The sequence below is a fragment of the Thalassophryne amazonica genome, chromosome 6 (assembly GCF_902500255.1).
Source record: "Thalassophryne amazonica chromosome 6, fThaAma1.1, whole genome shotgun sequence".
Taxonomy (NCBI): domain Eukaryota; kingdom Metazoa; phylum Chordata; class Actinopteri; order Batrachoidiformes; family Batrachoididae; genus Thalassophryne; species Thalassophryne amazonica.
The window spans coordinates 125,662,551-125,684,529 of record NC_047108.1 but is presented as its reverse complement, the minus strand read 5'-3'; the positions used below and the strand labels follow the sequence as shown (position 1 = coordinate 125,684,529).

The 21,979-nt window shown below is 44.7% G+C and overlaps 1 long non-coding RNA gene across 2 annotated transcripts; it reads right to left on the bottom strand.

The window, feature by feature from the left end:
• Positions 1–8: 8 nt before the first annotated feature.
• Positions 9–18,263, bottom strand: LOC117511737. 2 transcript variants are annotated; one of them, XR_004561063.1, is made up of 3 exons: positions 18,245–18,263; positions 13,129–13,134; positions 9–408 (listed from the first exon to the last, which is right to left on the bottom strand). It is a non-coding gene; the product is annotated as an uncharacterized LOC117511737 (long non-coding RNA). The 2 variants fall into 2 exon arrangements; XR_004561062.1 differs by lacking the exon at positions 13,129–13,134 and adding an exon at positions 12,451–12,452 and having other exon boundaries at positions 9–412.
• Positions 18,264–21,979: the final 3,716 nt, after the last annotated feature.

Genomic DNA, 21,979 nt, shown 5'->3' with positions numbered 1-21,979 from the left:
AAGTACATATAATGAAAAAAGAAAGTGTATTTCATTTGTTAATATGTACATTAGTCTACTGCCAAAATGCAGTTTAAAGCACAACATAATATATATATATAAAAAAAACTGCATGCTTACTGCATTAATTCACCCTTATATTTATTTGTTCTGTTTAAATTGTTTTTATTACATTCCTTTTCTGTATTGTTTTGTTTTTTTATATTTGCTTTCTTTAAATAAATATATATAGAAATGTAAAGGTTAAAATGCAATTGTTCAGAATGACACCTAGTGCAAATACAGGGTACAGCTTTTATGTAGCTACACACAACGTGTCATTTTCATGCAACTCTTGCATGCTGGCAAAATGCAAGAATGTACAAATATACACCATCTGTGATGATGGATGTAAATGTTCACTAAAGTCTGGCTTTCTGTGTATTGTGAGGGGGAACCCTGCATATGTGTCAATAAAATGTATAACTACAGTATATTTTGTGACTAGTGTTATGAGCTTTAAAGGGGTCATATAGTTCAGATTTTTCATCAAGCTAATAGAAGTCAGCAGGTTTCTTTAAAAGAATATATTAAGGGTTTTATCTTTAAAAATCCCATAAACAGAGATGATGCATTTTTTTTCTTTTTTTTTTAAATCTGTGCCGAGTACATTTTCTCAAACAATTCACAATCATTTTACTGAACAACCTTGTATGTGAACACACCGTAAAGGCTACATGAAATACAATGCAAACGGTATGTTTTTACCTTATACCTTTACCATATTTTAATTTCACTTATTTAACCGGGTTAATCCCGCTGAGTTTGAGATCTCTTTTGCAAGGGAGACCTGGGAAACGGCCTCATGAAAACTCATGTTTGCTCACCGTTTAAGCCCCATTTACACTTTCATGAATATGCATCCCGGCATGTCACAGTCATTAACTGTATAACAAACTGGCACATGAAGATCACAGCTGGTCATGAAAGTGACCTCATGTATGTTTTGATGAAGTAAGGCACTGGATTTGCAGCATATGTGCAAAAAAAAAAAAAAACACATCTACAGTATAACCTTGGCACTTGCAGAAAACCTCCTGATTTGTACGACAACATTAGGGGTTTCATGAAGAGGCACAGGGTGGCTAAAGGTTAAACCTGTGATGGGCAACCGTGTGTCAATCAATCAACTTCAATCAACTTTTTTCTTATATAGCGCCAAATCACAACAAACAGTTGCCCCAAGGCGCTCCATATTGTAAGGCAAGGCCATACAATAATTATGAAAAACCCCAACGGTCAAAACGACCCCCTATGAGCAAGCACTTGGCCACAGTGGGAAGGAAAAACTCCCTTTTAACAGGAAGAAACCTCCAGCAGAACCAGGCTCAGGGAGGGGCAGTCTTCTGCTGAGACTGGTTGGGGCTGAGGGAAAGAACCAGGAAAAAGACATGCCGAGAAGGGGGGCAGAGATCGATCACTAATGATTAAATGCAGAGTGATGCATACGGAGCAAAAAGAGAAAGAAACAGTGCATCATGGGAACCCCCCCACAGTCTACGTCTAAAGCAACATAACCAAGGGATGGTCCAGGGTCACCTGATCCAGCCCTAACTATAAGCCTTAGCGAAAAGGAAAGTTTTAAGCCTAATCTTAAAAGTAGAGAGGGTATCTGTCTCCCTGATCTGAATTGGGAGCTGGTTCCACAGGAGAGGAGCCTGAAAGCTGAAGGCTCTGCCTCCCATTCTACTCTTACAAACCCTAGGAACTACAAGTAAGCCCGCAGTCTGAGAGCGAAGCGCTCTAATGGGGTAATATGGTACTATGAGGTCCCTAAGATAAGATGGGACCTGATTATTCAAAACCTTATAAGTAAGAAGAAGAATTTTAAATTCTATTCTAGAATTAACAGGAAGCCAATGAAGAGAGGCCAACACGGGTGAGATATGCTCTCTCCTGCTAGTCCCCGTCAGTACTCTAGCTGCAGCATTCTGAACCAACTGAAGGCTTTTTAGGGAACTTTTAGGACAACCTGATAATAATGAATTACAATAGTCCAGCCTAGAGGAAATAAATGCATGAATTAGTTTTTCAGCATCACTCTGAGACAAGACCTTTCTGATTTTAGAGATATTGCGTAAATGCAAAAAGGCAGTCCTACATATTTGTTTAATATGCGCTTTGAATGACATATCCTGATCAAAAATGACTCCAAGATTTCTCACAGTATTACTAGAGATCAGGGAAATTCCATCCAGAGTAACGATCTGGTTAGACACCATGCTTCTAAGATTTGTGGGGCCAAGTACAATAACTTCAGTTTTATCTGAGTTTAAAAGCAGGAAATTAGAGGTCATCCATGTCTTTATGTCTGTAAGACAATCCTGCAGTTTAGCTAATTGGTGTGTATCCTCTGGCTTCATGGATAGATAAAGCTGGGTATCATCTGCGTAACAATGAAAATTTAAGCAATACCGTCTAATAATACTGCCTAAGGGAAGCATGTATAAAGTGAATAAAATTGGTCCTAGCACAGAACCTTGTGGAACTCCATAATTAACTTTAGTCTGTGAAGAAGATTCCCCATTTACATGAACAAACTGTAATCTATTAGACAAATATGATTCAAACCACCGCAGCGCAGTGCCTTTAATACCTATGACATGCTCTAATCTCTGTAATAAAATTTTATGGTCAACAGTATCAAAAGCAGCACTGAGGTCCAACAGAACAAGCACAGAGATAAGTCCACTGTCCGAAGCCATAAGAAGATCATTTGTAACCTTCACTAATGCTGTTTCTGTACTATGATGAATTCTAAAACCTGACTGAAACTCTTCAAATAGACCATTCCTCTGCAGGTGATCAGTTAGCTGTTTTACAACTACCCTCTCAAGAATCTTTGAGAGAAAAGGAAGGTTGGAGATTGGCCTATAATTAGCTAAGATAGCTGGGTCAAGTGATGGCTTTTTAAGTAATGGTTTAATTACTGCCACCTTAAAGGCCTGTGGTACATAACCAACTAACAAAGATAGATTGATCATATTTAAGATTGAAGCATTAAATAATGGTAGGACTTCCTTGAGCAGCCTGGCAGGAATGGGGTCTAATAAACATGTTGATGGTTTGGATGAAGTAACTAATGAAAATAACTCAGACAGAACAATCGGAGAGAAAGAGTCTAACCAAATACCGGCATCACTGAAAGCAGCCAAAGATAACGATACATCTTTGGGATAGTTATGAGTAATTTTTTCTCTAATAGTCAAAATTTTGTTAGCAAAGAAAGTCATGAAGTCATTACTAGTTAAAGTTAATGGAATACTCAGCTCAATAGAGCTCTGACTCTTTGTCAGCCTGGCTACAGTGCTGAAAAGAAACCTGGGGTTGTTCTTATTTTCTTCAATTAGTGATGAGTAGAAAGATGTCCTAGCTTTATGGAGGGCTTTTTATAGAGCAACAAACTCTTTTTCCAGGCTAAGTGAAGATCTTCTAAATTAGTGAGACGCCATTTCCTCTCCAACTTACGGGTTATCTGCTTTAAGCTACGAGTTTGTGAGTTATACCACGGAGTCAGACACTTCTGATTTAAAGCTCTCTTTTTCAGAGGAGCTACAGCATCCAAAGTTGTCTTCAATGAGGATGTAAAACTATTGACGAGATACTCTAACTCCCTTACAGAGTTTAGGTAGCTACTCTGCTCTGTGTTGGTATATGACATTAGAGAACATAAAGAAGGAATCATATCCTTAAACCTAGTTACAGCACTTTCTGAAAGACTTCTAGTGTAATGAAACTTATTCCCCACTGCAGGGTAGTCCATCAGGGTAAATGTAAATGTTATTAAAAAATGATCAGACAGAAGGGAGTTTTCAGGGAATACTGTTAAGTCTTCTATTTCCATACCATAAGTCAGAACAAGATCTAAAATATGATTAAAGTGGTGGGTGGACTCATTTACTTTTTGAGCAAAGCCGATAGAGTCTAATAATAGATTAAATGCAGTGTTGAGGCTGTCATTCTCAGCATCTGTGTGGATGTTAAAATCGCCCACTATAATTATCTTATCTGAGCTAAGCACTAAGTCAGACAAAAGGTCTGAAAATTCACAGAGAAACTCACAGTAACGACCAGGTGGACGATAGATAATAACAAATAAAACTGGTTTTTGGGACTTCCAATTTGGATGGACAAGACTAAGAGACAAGCTTTCAAATGAATTAAAGCTCTGTCTAGGTTTTTGATTAATTAATAAGCTGGAATGGAAGATTGCTGCTAATCCTCCGCCCCGGCCCGTGCTACGAGCATTCTGACAGTTAGTGTGACTCGGGGGTGTTGACTCATTTAAACTAACATATTCATCCTGCTGTAACCAGGTTTCTGTTAGGCAGAATAAATCAATACGTTGATCAATTATTATATAATTTACCAACAGGGACTTAGAAGAGAGAGACCTAATGTTTAATAGACCACATTTAACTGTTTTAGTCTGTGGTGCAATTGAAGGTGCTATATTATTTTTTCTTTTTGAATTTTTATGCTTAAATAGATTTTTGCTGGTTATTGGTGGTCTGGGAGCAGGCACCGTCTCTACGGGGATGGGGTAATGAGGGGATGGCTGGGGGAGAGAAGCTGCAGAGAGGTGTATAAGACCACAGCTCTGCCTCCTGGTCCCAACGCTAGACAGTCACAGTTTGGAGGATCCAAAAAAATTGGCCAGATTTCTAGAAATGAGAGCTGCTCCCTCTAAAGTGGGATGGATGCCGTCTCTCCTAACAAGACCAGGTTTTCCCTAGAAGCTTTGCCAATTATCAATGAAGCCCACCTCATTTTTTGGACACCACTCAGACAGCCAGCAATTCAAGGAGAACATGCGGCTAAACATGTCACTCCCGGTCTGATTGGGGAGGGGCCCAGAGAAAACAACAGAGTCCGACATTGTTTTTGCAAAGTTACACACCGATTTAATGTTAATTTTAGTGACCTCCGATTGGCGTAACCGAGTGTCATTACTGCCGACGTGAATTACAATCTTACCAAATTTATGCTTAGCCTTAGCCAGCAATTTCAAATGTCCTTCGATGTCGCCTGCTCTGGCCCCCGAAAGACAATTGACAATGGTTGCTGGTGTCGCTAACTTCACATTTCTCAAAACAGAGTCGCCAATAACCAGAGTTTGATCCTCGGCGAGTGTATCGTCGAGTGGGGAAAAACGGTTAGAGATGTGAACGGGTTGACGGTGTACACAAGACTTCTGTTTAGGGCTACGCTTCCTCCTCACAGTCACCCAGTCAGCCTGCTTTCCCGACTGCACGGGATCTGCCAGGGGGGAACTAACGGCGGCTAAGCTACCTTGGTCCGCACCGACTACAGGGGCCTTGCTAGCTGTAGAATTTTCCACGGTGCGGAGCCGAGCCTCCAATTCGCCCAGCCTGGCCTCCAAAGCTACGAATAAGCTGCACTTATTACAAGTACCGTTACTGCTAAAGGAGGCCGAGGAATAACTAAACATTTCACACCCAGAGCAGAAAAGTACGGGAGAGACAGGAGAAGCCGCCATGCTAAACCGGCTAAGAGCTAGTAGCTACGCTAAGCTAGCGGATTCCCAAAAACACACAAAGTGAATAATGTGCAAATAATCCAGAGGTGATTCAGCAGAAGGAGTGCCCCAATCAAGGCACCAAACAGGCCATGAAGCAGCACAGGCAACGCACGACAACAGCGAACGCACGACAACGGTGCTAAAATAAAATAAAAAAAATAAAAAAATAAAAACGAAAGCGTTAGCAAGCTAGTTAGCTTGCCAACGCTAATGAAAGTTAGCTGATAAAAGTGCTCCGTCGCGATGTTTCGACCGTTAGAGGTCTTCCTTAGGCGTTGGAGCACAGTAAAAAAGTTAAAAAAAGTAAAAAGGTAAAAAAGTAAAAAAGTCTTGAAAAAGACTGTTAGTTCAAGTCCAAAGCAGCAGGTAGCAGTCTCTGTGTAAACAGTCCCAACAGAGAGCCAAAATTCTGATGCAATCTCACTCCGAAGACCAAGTCAGCAAAGTCCACGTTCCCTACAGATCGCCATCCACTGATCCATTGATCAGCAAAATCAAGATGGTGTAGGTTTCCCTTGCAACTGCTGAGTTGACTGGTTGGTTCGTCATGCCCCCCGCTGCTCTAGACGTTGCTTGTGCATACTGCTTTGAGATGCCATATGTTGTGATCAGATGCTGTGTGGATAAATTGAACTGAACTACAAGAGATGACCAAAGTCTATCAAAGTTCATGACACAAATAAGGAATTTTCAAACATCTTGAAAATCCCGCCAGGACCTGGGATGCACTAAAGTTTTTCGAGATATGGGCAAGGTTTCAATCTGTAGCCTTTCGGGAAGCATTTCTACAAAAGTAAGAAAGAGACTTAAACTCACCGGCAACTTTATTAGGTACACCGGTTTAATTGCTTAAAACAAGTAGGCAATCAGCCAATGATATGGCAGCAAAACAATGCATTTAGGCATCTAGACATGGTGAAGACAACTCGCTGAAGTTCAAACTGAGCATCTGATTGGGGAAGAAAGGGGATTTAAGTGACTTTGAACGTGGCATGGTAATGGTACCAGATGGGCTGGTCTATTTCAGAAACTGCTGATCTACTGGGATTTTCACACACAGTCATCTCTAGGGTTTACAGAAAATGGTGTTGTGTGGGCCACTGAAGAGGAGGTACTGTTGGGAACTGTTACAATCGGGAACTGCTAGCGGTGAAAGAGGCTCTTGAGGAGCGGAGACACCTGTTGGAGGGAGCTGCGGTGCCATTGATGGTTTTCACAGGCCATCGGAACCTGGAATACATCCGGACCACCAAGCGTCTGAACCCCAGGCAAGCCCGCTGGTCACTGTTTTTCGAGCGTTTTGACTTCCAGATCACATACCGCCCCGGGACCAAGAATCAATGATCTGACGCCCTGTCCCGGGTACACGAGGAGGAAGTCAAAACCGAGCTGTCAGATCCACCTTAAACCATCATCCCAGAGTCCAATATCGTGGCCACCCTCACCTGGGACGTGGAGAAGACCGTCCGGGAGGCCCTGGCACGGAACCCGGACCCAGGGACTGGCCCGAAAGACAGACTGTACGTCCCACCAGAGGCCAGAGCTGCTGTCCTGGACTTCTGTCACGGTTCTAAGCTCTCCTGCCACCCAGGGGTGCAAAGAACCGTGGCAGTGATCCGGCATCCATGGTAGCCGACATCCGGGAATATGTCCAGGCCTGTACCACCTGCGCCAGGGGCAAGGCAGACCACAAGAGAACGCAGGGACTCCTCCAGCCTTTACCTGTGCCTCATCGCCCCTGGTCCCACATCGGCCTGGACTTTGTCACAGGGCTGCCGCAGTCCCAGGGTATGACCACCATTCTCACGATAGTGGACCGATTCTCCAAGGCAGCCCACTTCGTGGCCCTCCCGAAGCTCCCAACGGCCCAGGAGACAGGAGACCTCCTGGTCCACCATGTTGTACGTCTGCATGGGATTCCATCTGACATTGTCTCCGACCGTGGTCCCCAGTTCTCCTCGCAAGTCTGGAGGAGTTTCTGTAGGGAACTGGGGGCCACCGTAAGCCTCTCGTCCGGGTACCACCCCCAGACAAACGGACAGACAGAGCGCGCTAACCAGGAACTGGAGCAGGCCATCCGCTGCGTGACCTCCGCGCACCCGACGGCCTGGAGCAACCATCTGGCCTGTATTGAGTATGCTCACAACAGCCAAATCTCATCTGCCACCAGCCTCTCCCCGTTCAAGGTATGTTTGGGGTACCAGCCCTCATTGTTCCCACTCACGGAGGGAGAGGTCGGCGTGCCCTCAGTCCAGGCCCACCTAAGAAGGTGCCGTCGGGTGTGGTATACTGCCCGCTCTGCCCTGCTTAAAGCCCGGACGAGGGCCAAGGCCCATGCAGACCGCCGGCGTTCCCCGGCCCCTGCATACCAGCCTGGGCAGGAGGTTTGGCTATCCACCAAGGACATCCCACTCAACGGTGAATCCCAGAAACTGAAAGACCATTTCATTGGACCATATTCCATCCTGAAAGTCCTTAGTCTGGCCACAGTGAAGCTGGTAGCTTCAGCTTCACTGCGGATTCATCCAGTATTCCACGTGTCACACATCAAACCCTGCCACTCCTCACCACTCTGCACCCCCGGACCAGCGCCGCCTCCTGCCCGGATCATCGACGGAGAGCCTGCCTGGACCATGCGCAGGCTCCTGGACATCCGTCGACAGGGCCGGGGGTTCCAGTATCTGGTGGACTGGGAGGGTTATGGACCCGAAGAGCACTCCTGGGTGAAGAGGAGCTTCAACCTGGACCCGGCCCTCCTGGCTGACTTCTACAACCGTCATCCCGACAAGCCTGGTCAGGCACCAGGAGGCGCCCGTTGAGGGGGGGGTCCTGTTGTGTGGGCCGCTGAAGAGGAGGTATAGGTATAGGTGGTACAGCTGGCCCACCACCAGAGGGCGACCTGCCTGAATGGCGGGCTTCAGGCACGAGAGGGCGCCACCGCCTCACAGGAGCAGCCGGGAGTGACAGCTGTCACTCATCAACAACTCATCAACACCATCCATAAAAGCTGGGCAGCAACTCCACCTCCCTGCCGAGATATCAGTCTACTAACCAGGTAACCATCTCAGCCATATCATTGCCGTACGCAAGGATAGTTCTGAATGTTTCTGCAGTGGTAACCTTCTGTAACTTGCAGCTTGGAGCTGGTTGGTGAGAATTTGGAGGAGTAGGCGAATCCACTCCTAAATTCTTAGTTGTTACATTAGGCACTGCACGGATTGTGTTTCCTGCTACCTTGGAGTGGAGGACTGTTTTCACTCAGGAAGGAACTGTGAGTTGCTGACTGTTTGCTGGGTGTGCACACACCCACCGTAACCTGTTTCTGCTTCCTGGCAGCAGTACCAGATCTGACAGCTGGAGACGGTGGCCACCTGGGGACTCAGGACTTGGCGGCTCCGGTTTGTTCCAGATCCATTGGCAGTGGAAATCGTGTGGGACCCGGCTCTTCTCTGGACAGACGTCTTCTATCCTCGAGCCTGCCCACACGTCACCTTTGTATTATTTACTTTATTCCAAATCTGCATTTGTCTGTATTCCGTTGTGCCCATTCCACAACATTAAATTGTTGTATTTTTGGCTTATCCATTGTCCGTTCATTTACGCCCCCTGTTGTGGGTCCGTGTCACTACACTTTCCCAACAAATGGTCTGACAAAGAGAGGATATCTAGTGAGCAGCAGTGGTGTAGACAAAAATGCCTTGTTGATGTCAGAGCATTTAATCTATTATTAGACTCAATTGGCTTTGCTCAAAATGTAAATGAGTCCACCCACCACTTTAATCATATCTTAGATCTTGTTCTGACTTATGGTATGGAAATTGAAGACTTAACAGTATTCCCTGAAAACTCCCTTCTGTCTGATCATTTCTTAATAACATTTACATTTACTCTGATTGACTACCCAGCAGTGGGGAATAAGTCTCATTACACTAGAAATCTTTCAGAAAGCGCTGTAACTAGGTTTAAGGATATGATTCCTCCTTTATGTTCTCTTTAACTTTAACTAGTAATGACTTCATGACTTTCTTTGCTAATAAAATTTTAACTATTAGAGAAAAAATTAGTCATAACCATCCCAAAGACGTATCGTTATCTTTGGCTGCTTTCATTGATGCTGGTATTTGGTTAGACTCTTTCTCTCCGATTGTTCTGTCTGAGTTATTTTCATTAGTTACTTCATCCAAACCATCAACATGTCTATTAGACCCCATTCCTACCAGGCTGCTCAAGGAAGCCCTACCATTATTTAATGCTTCGATCTTAAATATGATCAGTCTATCTTTGTTAGTTGGCTATGTACCACAGGCTTTTAAGGTGGCAGTAATTAAACCATTACTTAAAAAGCCATCACTTGACCCAGCTATCTTAGCTAATTATAGGCCAATCTCCAACCTTCCTTTTCTCTCAAAAATTCTTGAAAGGGTAGTTGTAAAACAGCTAACTGATCATCTGCAGAGGAATGGTCTATTTGAAGAGTTTCAGTCAGGTTTTAGAATTCATCATAGTACAGAAACAGCATTAGTGAAGGTTACAAATGATCTTCTTATGGCCTCAGACAGTGGACTCATCTCTGTGCTTGTTCTGTTAGACCTCAGTGCTGCTTTTGATACTGTTGACCATAAAATTTTATTACAGAGATTAGAGCATGCCATAGGTATTAAAGGCACTGCGCTGCGGTGGTTTGAATCATATTTATCTAATAGATTACAATTTGTTCATGTAAATGGGGAATCTTCTTCACAGACTAAGGTTAATTATGGAGTTCCACAAGGTTCTGTGCTAGGACCAATTTTATTCACTTTATACATGCTTCCCTTAGGCAGTATTATTAGACGGCATTGCTTAAATTTTCATTGTTACGCAGATGATACCCAGCTTTATCTATCCATGAAGCCAGAGGACACACACCAATTAGCTAAACTGCAGGATTGTCTTACAGACATAAAGACATGGATGACCTCTAATTTCCTGCTTTTAAACTCAGATAAAACTGAAGTAGTTGTACTTGGCCCCACAAATCTTAGAAACATGGTGTCTAACCAGATCCTTACCCTGGATGGCATTACCCTGACCTCTAGTAATACTGTGAGAAATCTTGGAGTCATTTTTGATCAGGATATGTCATTCAAAGTGCATATTAAACAAATATGTAGGACTGCTTTTTTGCATTTACGCAATATCTCTAAAATTAGAAAGGTCTTGTCTCAGAGTGATGCTGAAAAACTAATGCATGCATTTATTTCCTCTAGGCTGGACTATTGTAATTCATTATTATCAGGTTGTCCTAAAAGTTCCCTGAAAAGCCTTCAGTTAATTCAAAATGCTGCAGCTAGAGTACTGACAGGGACTAGAAGGAGAGAGCATATCTCACCCATATTGGCCTCTCTTCATTGGCTTCCTGTTAATTCTAGAATAGAATTTAAAATTCTTCTTCTTACTTATAAGGTTTTGAATAATCAGGTCCCATCTTATCTTAGGGACCTCATAGTACCATATCACCCCAATAGAGCGCTTCGCTCTCAGACTGCAGGCTTACTTGTAGTTCCTAGGGTTTGTAAGAGTAGAATGGGAGGCAGAGCCTTCAGCTTTCAGGCTCCTCTCCTGTGGAACCAGCTCCCAATTCGGATCAGGGAGACAGACACCCTCTCTACTTTTAAGATTAGGCTTAAAACTTTCCTTTTTGCTAAAGCTTATAGTTAGGGCTGGATCAGGTGACCCTGAACCATCCCAACCATTGATCTCTGCTCCCCTCCACAGCATGTCTTTTTCCTGGTTCTCTCCCTCAGCCCCAACCAGTCCCAGCAGAAGACTGCCCCTCCCTGAGCCTGGTTCTGCTGGAGGTTTCTTCCTGTTAAAAGGGAGTTTTTCCTTCCCACTGTCGCCAAGTGCTTGCTCACAGAGGGTCGTTTTGACCGTTGGGGTTTTTACGTAATTATTGCATGGCCTTGCCTTACAATATAAGGCGCCTTGGGGCAACTGTTTGTTGTGATTTGGCGCTATATAAATAAAATTGATTGATTGATTGATTGATTGAGAGGAGAATGGGCAGACTCGTTGAATTGGTGACTGTGTGATACCGTCATGTCCATATGGGCCAACATCTCTGAGGAATGTTTCCAACACTTTGTTGAATCTATGCCACGAAGAATTAAGGCAGTTTTGAAGGCAAAAGAGAGTCCAACCCGGTACTGGCAAGGTGTACCTAATAAACAATGTTGGGTAGACTTAGACTTAGACAACTTTATTCATCCCACTAGGGGCAATTAATTTCAGCAGCCTGCATACCGGCACATCACAAAAAAAAAACATACTACATCCACATACTCATACATCTACACCTTACAAGGAATTTAAAAGACGGATAGCAGAAGGAATAAAAGATTTTAACAACCGATTCGTCCTGCAGACAGGTGAAACATAACGACGGCCCGAAGGCAACAAAGAAAATTCACCGGCCAGCACATGTCCGGGAGAAGACGAAATACAATTTGCCTTCCTCAACATTTGCTGTTCACAAAAACTAGCTAGGTCTCTGGTTTCCACTCCAATGATCTTTGAACATGTCTTTGTGATACTATGCAAGCTACTTTTATCTTTCAGTGCCAGGCTAGAAAACCAGCAGATGAAAGAAAAACATAAAAGACTTTCAATAAAGGACTGATAAAAACGACCCATAATAACAGAACTGACAGAGAAGGACTTCAATTTGCGAAGGAGGTACACTCTCTGTTGCCCTCGCTTCACAATGTCTGCCGTATTTACGTCGAATCTCAACTTCTCATCAAAAAAAGTGCCCAGATATTTATATGCAGGAACTTTTTCTACAGCTTTCCCATGAATAATGCTGTCTATAGCAAACCCTTTGTTACATCTAAAATCAATTATAAGCTCCTTCGTTTTAGATACATTTAACTCCAAGTGATTAGTATCGCACCATGAAACAAAATCAGCAAGGGCCTCCCCATGTCCTGACTCCTCTCCCTGAAGAAGGGACAGCAAAGCAGTATCATCAAAGAACTTAACTAAATAGCTGCGGTGCCTGACACTTCTGCATTCATCTGAGAGAGAAAACTGACCCACCTTTCGTCAAAAAAGTGACAGCTGCCAATCAAAATCGGCCACGTCACTAAGCCCCGCCCCCTCTATGACGTCATAGCCAATCAGAATTGATGACGTCACTATGTCCCGCCCCTAAGCCCCTCCCCTAGTCCCGCCTCCAAGCCCCGCCCCTTATGACATCACAGCCAATCATACTCGATGACGTCATTATGCCCCGCCCCTAAGCCCCGCCCCTAGTCCCGCCTTTGAGCCCCCGCCCCTTATGACGTCACATCCAATCAGAGTCGATGACGTCAGTATGTCCCGCCCCTAAGCCCCGCCCCCGGCTCCTCCCCTAGTTCCGCCCCTGGCTCCTCCCCTAGCCCCACCCCCAAGCTCCTCCCCTAACCCCGGCCAAGCACCGCCTCCAAGCCATACCTCCCCTCCCACCCAGGGTCTAATATTTTAATGTCATTTTATTTCATGAATTAAAGAATGATTAAAAATACCTAGATCTTTTTAATGTATTAAAGAATTAACTAATTCTGAAATAATTAAACATAAATCACTGTCTATTATTTAATGCCCCTTTAATATCTTTAATTCTTAAATTATTACGTTTCCTTTTCTGTTTTTTAATTCGTAAATTAAAGAAGGGGAACAAATAGCCGTCTCTCTCGGCTGTAAGTCTTTGCAGCAAGACGGTCAAATACCCACGCATAGAGCCGCTCGCGGAAACATGACCCCACGGCTGTAAAACCTGTTGCAGACGCTGTGTCTGTGTGAGTGCGTGTGTGTGTGCGTGTGTGTGTGTGTGTGTGTGTGTGTGTGTGTGTGTGTGTGTGTGTGTGTGTGTGTGTGTGTGTGTGTGTGTGTGTGTGTGTGTGGCGGGACACCCGCTGAGCGGAGATGCTGCCCCGAGGTGATGAACCCGAAGAACAATAAACAATGCTCCTTATCACTCACGCCAGATGATGTTTTCTTTTAAGATATTAGCCGATCGATCATGGGGCGCGGGACACCCGCTGAGCGGAGATGCTGCCCCGAGCCCGAACAATCAACAATGCTCCTTATCACTTACGTCCCTGGGAACGAGTCAGCGAGCATTTCCACTACGACCGGTGAAGAGTGAAGATGCCTGGACCCCCAGCTATGGGTATAAAATAGAATAAATTTGCGGAAAAAATCCTGGAAAACCATGTTGTTTAATTAAGTTTTCTTGTCTTCGAGCAGAGTGCGAAAACCGCATCAGCTTTCAGGGTAAGTGATTTAAGTAATCTGTTTTGATAGAAATGAGTGTTTTTAAATGATGCACGCCGTCTGAAACTGTCTTTTTTTTTTTTTTTTTTTTTTTTTTTTTTTTTTTTTTTTTTTTTAGACAAAACCACGCAGACGGTCCAGACCGCGTTCGGACCCGTCCTCGGTAATATATTTGAAATAGTACAGAATATCCGCTTGCGAGGGTGATGCTTTGTATTCATTTATTTATGTTAATTCTAGAAATCAAGTCAGAGCCCCCTGAAGAAGTTCGAAGGCTGGAAGCCCCGACTTCACCACGCAGATGTAAGTACAGCGATCGAGATTAAATCACGATTAAAACTCTGGAATAACCCGATTTTTTCTGTCACAGCCCATGGAGAAGCGGGTCAGTGGGAGAGACCCGTAAAACGATCTGCGGATGTACACGGTAAGGAGTCGGAGTTTATGTATTTATTTATTTTAAATATTTAATAACTAACGATTTTCTCTTTTTTCAGCACGCGGTGGAGGGAGACCGTCTATTTTCCACCGAGACGCAAGGCTCGAAGATATTCTGAGCTGGGATTAACCTCGTCACGCAACTTTCTTGAAAATGTGTAGTCTGTTTTTATTTTTTTATTTTTTCTCTTATTCCGATGGAACGGGAGAATTCATTTTGAAGAGGTATATTAACTGAATTTCTTGAGGTAGATTCTTCCTGCTACAGATTTTAAAAGATGGAAGGAGAGAATTCACATCGGGAAAATAACTTCGGACGTGTATTGGATTTAAACGCTTCAATAATCGACTCAGCGGGGAGCGCTCCTGGAGCAGATGGTCCATTACCCGAGGCGTTAAATTCGCCGCCTCAAAATAACATCGAGTCCGGAGAGAGACTTTTAAGTCGTGTTCGTTTAACACCGTTAAATGAGGCTCTTAACAATTTAGCGGCTGAACGAGAATCGGAAGAAATTAACCCCTACATCATTTCTGCGATTAACGCTATAAATTCGACGGTCCAGTCTGATACTGAAGAGCCCCCTGACCCCCCGCACACCTCACCTCCAGACGAGTCCGGTCCCGCGGCGTTGAACCAGGTACGTCTGACTCCGTTAAATAACGCCGTAAACCTCCTCGCGTGTGAAGTTAATCCTCACGTCCAATCCGCGGTGGATGAATTAAATCAAACGCCTAACGACGCTCGCGCTTTTTCACCTTTAAGAAGTCCCTCCCCGCGCAATGCGCGCGGAGAAGAGATTTTAAACAGAGCTCGTTTAACCCCGATAAACGCGGCGATCTCTGTTTTGATGGAAGACGGGGATGATGCACGACCGGGACCCAGCCGACACTCTCCCATGACGGGCGGTGGGGCTGCTAACGTCATCAGGAGACCTGCTTTTAACAATATCGAAATCAGGCTGCCTCTCAATTTCCAGCGCGCCGACGAAATTCCCGACTACGCGGAATTTTACCGTAACGTCGTTGGGGCTCTTCATAACTCGGTCGAAAAGGCTTTAACACACGCCAGGGCCGGGGACTTTATCCAAATGGAGATTCGTGGGGACTCAGTCTACAACGAGGCCGCTTTGATCAGCTCATATAACGACGCTGGCGATGTGACGGGCTTCCAAAATCTGTTAGAACGATTGATACAATCAAATTCCAACGTTTTATCCGACGAGTCTCTGGAATTAGTGGTTCAAGTCATCCGCAACCAGAACGGCACGGGGAAGCGCAGAATAGATGACCTCCTCCATCACGAGGTTCTGAGGAAAAAATCCAAATGCCTTAATATCGTGTATAATCCTGACAACAGTTTATGTTTCGCGATAAACCTCGTTCAGTTATTGAATCCTCATCTGAGTACGCACGAGGCGGAGCAGCGCGGACTGGCGTTACAAAATAGCGTCGGATTAACGGAAGCTACGCCGGTATCTTTAGAGCAGGTGGGAAAATTTGAAAACGCTCTGGGTTGTAAAATTGTGGTGTTTTTCAGAGCCGAAGGGGAGAGAAAGCTGACAAAATTCCAGACAGGAATACCGGCGCAGCAGAAAACTCTTTTCGTTTTTCTGTTTAATAATCATTTTTACGGAATCATCGATTTAAAGAGATTTTTGGGAGTGAAATATGTATGTAAGTTTTGCTTTGAGGGGTACAATAACCACGCCTCCCATAATTGTCCGTCATATTGTAAAATTTGTGAATCCACGCAGTGTTATGAGAAAAATAACCCTGTATTCTGCAGCGAATGTAACAAGGAGTGTCGCTCTCCCACCTGTTACAGCCTGCATAAACAGCCGAAGTATCGTCCTTCCGCCGGTAAGTTCGTTAATGTGTGTGATAACAGAAAAAAATGCCCTCGATGTAAACGTGAGTATTACATAGCGTTTTCTAAAAACAGCGCTCCGCACGTGTGTAAGCAGAAGAGGTGTCATATATGCGGCGAGGCTCTCCAGGAGCCGAGCGAGGGTCACCTCTGCTATATGACGCCGGTCAAAGCTGAAGAGACGCATTCAGAGAAATATGTTTTTTATGATTTTGAAACGTATGTCGATAATAACGGGGAACACATACCGTTTTACGTCGGCGCTGTAACAAAGACGGGTGATTTTTGGAGCGCATGGGGGACAGACTGCGTAGCCCGCTTCTTTAAACATTTTAGAACGAGAAAATTCAAAGAATACGTGTTCATCGCTCACAACTCAAAAGGTTTTGACGGCTATTTGCTTCTAAAGTATTTAGTCCAGCAGGGCGTAACCCCCGCTGTGATTATGACCGGGAGTAAACTATTACTCATGACAGACGCCGCCTTTAAACAGAAATATATAGATTCGTTATCTTTCCTTACAATGCGCTTATCTCAGATGCCTAAAGCCCTGGGGATCCGGCTGAAAGACGAAATCATCCGCAAAGGTTACTTTCCGCACCTGTTCAGTTCAGAAAAAAATCTGAACTATGTCGGTCCGTACCCGGACTCAGCGGCTTACGGGGTCGCAAATATGTCAGAGGGAGAAAGAGAGGAATTTAACGCGTGGTACATGCGGAAAAAAAAACGCAATTTTCGATTTTAAAGCCGAGGCCGTTATGTATTGTGATAACGATACAAAAATCTTGGCTGCAGCCTGCTCCAAATTTATGTCTGAATTCATCGCTGAAACACTCGTGGATCCTTTTACCTGCGTTACAATCGCCTCGGCGTGTATGAAAGTCTTCCAAACTAACTTTCTTGCTCCAAAAACGCTGGCAATCCCCTCCGCCGACAATTATAGAACGAGGCATAAAAAATATTCGGACGTGGCCGTGCAATGGTTAGAATGGGTTGCTGAGACGCAAAACATTATCATCGATCATGCTCTAAACAGGGGCGAGAAAAAAATAGGAGGTTATTATGTTGATGGGTATGCTCAGATTGACGGCCGGATAAAAGTGTGGGAGTTTCTCGGATGTTTTTACCACGGGTGTGCAAGGTGTTTTACACAGCATGAAATAAACCCTCTCACAAACACCTCATTTGGAGAGCTCCACGCAGCGTGTCAGAAAAAAATAGCCTTTCTGCGGGCTATGCCGGGCGTCACCCTCAACGTAATTTGGGAGCATCAATGGCTTGAAATGAGGCTGAGGGATGAGAGCGTTCGGTGTTTCCTCGCCCGCAGGGGGTTACCGCCGCCCCTCGAACCTCGCGACGCTTTATACGGCGGTCGGACTTGCGCGGCCCGTCTGAGGTACACGGCTGAGCAAGATGAGACGGTCTATTACGTCGACGTGACCTCGCTGTATCCTTACGTTAACGTAAATTTCACATATCCCACGGGGCATCCGGAAATTATCGAGAGAAATTTCCGAGACCCCAGGACTTATTTCGGGCTCATCAAAGCCATCGTGTACCCGCCCCAGGGGCTAAAATTCCCCGTCCTCCCACACAGAACTCCTCACGGTAAACTGGTGTTTACTCTGTGTCGCACCTGCGCTGATGAAAATAATCAAGCTGCAGCGTGCACACACAGTCAGCAGCAGAGAGCTCTGTCTGGGACTTGGACGACCCCGGAATTCCACAAAGCTCTGGATACAGGCTATGCTGTAGCTAAGATTTTTGAAGTCTGGCATTTTGAGGAAAAAAGTGATAAAATCTTTGAGGGGTACATAAACACCTTCTTAAAACACAAGCAGGAAGCCTCTGGTTTCCCTCCCGAATTTGATAAAGACTCCGAGAGCAGAGAAAAATACATCACGGACTACTGGCTGAATCAGAAGATTCGTTTAGACCCAGAAAAAATCAGTCACAATCCGGCAAAACGACAGATGGCTAAGATCTGCCTCAACTCCTTCTGGGGGAAATTCGCCCAGAGGGCAAATCTGACGCAGACCGCGCTCGTTAAAAATGCTGACGATCTGTTCAGGTATCTGTTTTCTGAAGAGTACGAGGTCACATATCTAACATTCCTCAGCAGTCAGGCGGCTATGGTTCAATGGAGGTACGGCCCGCGGCACGTCAGCCGACCGGGTAAAACCGTCAATATTTTCATCGCGGCGTTTACAACGGCGTACGCGCGTTTGACCTTGTACGGTTTTATGGAGGCTGTGGCAAATCCTGACAGGATTCTGTATTATGATACCGATAGCCTGATTTACGTTTGTAGGCGGGGTGAAACCCCGCTGCCTACTGGTAATTATCTGGGGCAGCTCATCGACGAGTTGAACGGCGACGTCATCACAGAGTTTGCAGCGGCGGGACCTAAAAGTTACGCATATAAAACCGCACGAGGTAAAACGGTCATGCGTGTGAAGGGGATCACTCAAACCCACGAAAGCTGTCAGAAAATAAACTTTGACAGCGTCAAAGATCTGGTCGAGGGTTATATAAAAGATCCCGCCCTCGCTGCATCTATCATAACGCCGCAGCAGGGAATTAAACGTCATAAAAGCAGTTTCAGTTTGACAAACGTGTCATTTCAAAAATCCTTCAGGGTGGTGTATGACAAGCGGCGTCTTTTAAAGGACGGGGAAACCGAACCGTTCGGATTTTGAAACATGTCTCACTCTGGAAATACGGTGGAGATTGACCCCAGACTTCAGCTCCCATTCTCCTGTCTCATCGTTGGACCGAGTGGTTCGGGAAAGACTGTGTTTGTGAAAACATTGCTGGAAAATTGTAGCCACGCTATGAGATATGTGCCTGACAACATTGTATGGCTGTATACGTCTGAACAACCTCTGTATTCTGAACTGAAGAATAAAAATATTAAATTTGTAAGAGGACTCCCTGACTCATTTCTGGACGACAGCCTTTTCCCTGAAGGTCAGAGCCATCTGGTTATTTTGGACGATCTCATCTTTCAAGCAACGGATCATCCTGAAGTTGTAAGAATTTTCACCCAGTACAGACATCACCGGAATATGAGCGTCATCATGATCACACAGAACGTGTTTCATAAAGGGAAATACAGTCGAACCATCAGTTTGAATTGTAATTATATGGTGCTGTTTAAAAATACCAGAGACAAGTTACAGATGAACATTCTGGCTCAGCAAATGTTTCCCGGCAGAAAACAATTTTTTTTGGAGGCACTTGATGATGCTACGAGCGTACCTTACGGGTATTTATTACTGGATTGCACGCAGGAGTGTCCAGATCAGTTCAGACTGAGATCGGGATTACTCCCGCACGAGTGGCCCACAGTTTATTTACAGAAAGATAAACGGATATGAGCTCTCTTTTAAAAAGGAACGCCCCCGCTCTTAAAGCGCTAATCAGAGCCGGGGCGAGGGAGCGTCACCACAGCCTGAAGACCTGCAGGCCGGAGCTTCTGAAAACTTTATCCGAGATCGCTTTGAATATATTAAAGGGGAATATCGCCTTGAGCGACTCTCAATTCCGGGCCTTGAAAAAACGAAAAAGAGTTTTACGTCTTCTGGCCGACAGAAAAACCAGTTATAAAAGAAGCGGGGAGCGTTGATTCAGACGGGCGGCTTTCTCCTGCCTCTGCTCGCCGCGGCCCTGCCCGTTATAACGAGTCTAATAGTACCCAGAGGATAATGGCGTTCAAAGCGGCGCAAAAGATGTTTTTACTCACTCCACAGCAGATGCTTCAACTCAGTCATTCCGTTCCGCCGAGCGGAAATAACATCAGACAAACGGCGGAAAATGATTTAGACTCGCGAATGCGAGGTATACTGGAAGAACGTACTCACTCTCCTTATGAAAAAATTAAAAAGTATGAGGCTCTGCTGCAGCGCTATTTAACCCTGATCAAGCAGGGGGAACTCGAATCACGCGTTTCACCCCCGCAAGAGACTCGCGTCGCTAAGCAACCTGAGGAGGAGGGGGTGGAGGAGGAGGAGGAGGAGGATGAGACTGTCACAGAGGTCCTGAAGAATATCCCCTCCAGAGAGCGTAGAAACGCTGAATATATTATGAGGAAATTATCGAAGGGTGATACGCGCTGGAGTCCGTCGGGGGAATTTATTTACAAGGGGAAAGTCGTGAGGGGGTCTCACGCCATAGATCTTATGAAACATCTCGGATCCTCGTTCAAGAAATCGAGCCCTCCTACAGGCTGGGTGAAGTTCCTCAATATTTTACAGGAGCGGAACATCCCGGTGGCGTGCGTATCAAACCCGCAAGCCCGCGAGCAGCTTCAGAAGCTTAAAAAAGGCCGGAGCAGCTCGCCGGATGAATCCCTTCTTTTAACCGATTCGCCGGCCAGGAAGAAACTTAAGAAAAAAAAAGACTTCCAACGCTGGGAAGGTTTCTCACCATAAAAGGAGGGTATCGAATTAAAAACTGACTGGATATTATGATCAAGATTCTTTAAAATACATCGCAGTCAGTCACGTTTTTGTATATTGTTACTAATAAAACACAGACTGAAACTCATCTCCGGCCTTCATCACTTTTATTCAGTATACGGTTTAAAAAACAACTTTCAACACTTCTCTACTTAATAACAACGATGCAAAAACATTAAAGGTATGATCGGGGGTGCATTTTCTACACATTCGGAACATTTTTCACAAAAAACACATAAAAAAAAATCAAAGGTCAAAGGTCAAAGCTTCTTTCTACGTTTAAAAACGGGGGTTTACATCATGCAAACGCGATAAAACTTTAAAGGTATGATCGGAAGGCCGCTCTCACACATCCACCCCGTTTTCAGGCGAAAAAAAACACATACAAAAAATCAAAGGTCAAAGGTCAAAGCTTCTTTCTACGTTTAAAAACGGGGGTTTACATTATGCAAACGCGTTAAAACTTTAAAGGTATGATCGGAAGGCCGCTCTCACACATCCACCCCGTTTTCAGGCGAAAAAAACACATACAAAAATCAAAGGTCAAAGGTCAAGGCTTCTTTCTACGTTTAAAAAACGGGGGTTTAAATTTTCCGAACGCAATAAAACTTTAAAGGTATGATCGGGAGAGCGTTCTAAGAGAGCGTTCATTTTCACACGGAAAAACATAAAAAAATAGGAACGCCGGTTAACACAAGCCGTGACAATATTTAAACTCATGCAGAGGCCCTGCTAGCTGGTTACAGGAGGTATTGCAGCTTTTCTTAAGGCAATAACGATATCTTTTCACAAAATCAGAAACCAAATCATCGTTCGCGATAGTATTTTCGGAGTATAAAGACACCACGTCCCGGTACGACTTCCCACTGGCTCTGTTATACAGATAATACACGCAGTGTTGTCCGCATACGTCGGATAACTCGTGCTGAAGCTGCTTGTTGTGATACAGAATGTTTTTAACATCTGGGAGATTCTCCAGATATTGCAGGATGCTTTTAGGGTAGTAATCAAAGTCAGGGCTGAGGCCGAACGAGTCAAAAAATGTGGCTCGACCATTTTTTTCAACGGTGAGCGCTAACCAGTGTTCTCCCGGTAAATGTCTAGGGTGGGTGTTTACAATGAAATATACGGGAGGGCCCGGCTTGATCCGGAATAACTCGTCAGACGCAAAAACACCGGCAAACAGGTCTCCTATTAAGCCCCTCATAACAGCGTCCAATTCCAGGGTGTTCATCAGTAAAAATCCACAAGGACCTGTCGCTTGGAATTAATCTCCAGGAGAGAATCATAACACGCGTACACTATCAGCGTGGTGGTATGCGGAGTCGCGACTCT